This window comes from Artemia franciscana, chromosome 15 (assembly GCF_032884065.1).
Source record: "Artemia franciscana chromosome 15, ASM3288406v1, whole genome shotgun sequence".
In the NCBI taxonomy this organism is placed as follows: Eukaryota; Metazoa; Arthropoda; class Branchiopoda; order Anostraca; family Artemiidae; genus Artemia; species Artemia franciscana.
The window spans coordinates 16,971,808-16,973,694 of NC_088877.1; positions in this window are offsets into that span (position 1 = coordinate 16,971,808).

A 1,887-nucleotide genomic window follows, 5' to 3' on the forward strand; every position below is an offset into this window, starting at 1 on the left:
TAGTATTTTTTTCTTTTAGTTTTTTACATTTTTTTTTTTATTTTAATGTTTTTCCTTTTTAGGTTTTTTCTTTTTTTATTTTATTTTTTTTTATTTTTATTTTTTTAATTTTTTTCTTTTTAGTTTTTTTTTGTTTTTTACCATTTTTCTTTTTTCAGTTTCTTTTTCTTCTTTATTTTTCAGTGTCACTATGAAATACATATCGCCGAACCTTTGTTTTTTTAACTAAAATCTGGTAGGCATTGATGACCTTGTCCAAGTCAAAATCCCAAACCCAATCATCATCGCTATCATTTTCAGTTTTGATACGTTTTGACTCTGGTTGTCCAGGTGGATTTTCATCTAACTGCGCGGTTTTGCGTTCTTTAGCCGCAAGCCTTTTGGTATTAACCCTTTGAGCAGATTCTTCGGCTGTTTCTTCTGCCATTGTAGGATTTATACTAAAATTTCTCTTTGAATTAACTATTTGAGCAGCTTCCTTGGCTGTTTCTTCTGTCATTTTAAGATCTATACAAAAAGTTCCTCTTTACGTGCTAAGCTTGCTAAAGCTCAACAATTTATAATAAACCTCAAAGTTTTAAGTATCTGTTTTAAGATTTTCGAATTACTTTAGTCTATTGTCAAAATATTTCGAAATATTTATGCAATTCCCAGTTTTTACATTTTAGTTTGTTTTCTTTTTCTTCTTTATTTTTCAGACGTCATATGTCTGGCATAACAGACATAGTGTAACAGACATAACACACAAACAACTTATTATTATATATACAGATACATAGATAGATACATAGATAGATGTCCCGGTCGTCATTTGTGTCTCGATGTCCCGGTCTGTAATTTCGTCAGTCGACAAACATGACGTCAGTCGACACACAATCATGACGTCACTCGACACACAGACACACAGACAACTTATATATATATACTAGCTGTTGGGGTGGCGCTTCGCGCCACCCCAACACCTGTTTTTTCTTTTTAGTTTTTTTTTAGTTTTTTACCTTTTTTCTTTTTTCAGTTTTCTTTTTCTTCTTTATTTTTCAGCGTCACTATGAAGAACATATCGACGAACCTTTATTTTTTAACTTAAATCTGGTAGGCATTGATGACCTTATCCAAGTCAAAATCCCAAACCCAATCATCATCGCTATCATTTTCAGTTTTGATATGTTTTGACTCTCGCTGTCCAGGTGGATTTTCATCTAACTGCGCGGTTTTGCGTTCTTTAGCCGCCAGCCTATTTTCTTGCTGTTCTTGTGATTCCCCGGCACGCTTTCTTTTCTTACTTTCTCTATCAGCTGCAAGCCTGTTTTCTTGCTGTTCTTGTGATTCCTCGGAACGCTTTCTTTTCTTACTTTCTCTATCAGCAGCAAGTTTTTTGGCATAAACTCCTTGAGCAGCTTCCTCGGCTGTTGCCATTGTAGGTTCTTCAGTCATTTTACAATTAAACATTTTTTCGTGAACAAATTTCTTAAATACCGTTAATGACGTCACCGTCATAGCAAAAATGACGACAACTAACTTCCTGACTTCAGCAAGCCTGATTTCTTGCTGTTCTTGTAATTCCTCGGCACGCCTTCTTTTTTCACTTTCTCTTTTAGCAGCAAGTCTGCTTCCGCGTTGCTCTGGTAGTTCCTCGGCACGCTTTCTGTTCTTTCTTTCTCTACCAGCCTCAAGCCTGTTTCCTTGCTGTTCTTTTGATTCCTCGGCACGCTTTCTGTTCTTTCTTTCTCTATCAGCCTCAAGCCTGTTTCCTTGCTGTTCTTTTGATTCCTCGGCACGCTTTCTGTTCTTTCTTTCTCTATCAGCCTCAAGCCTGTTTCCTTGCTGTTCTTTTGATTCCTCGGCACGCTTTCTTTTCTGACTTTCTCTATCAGCAGCAAGTTTTTT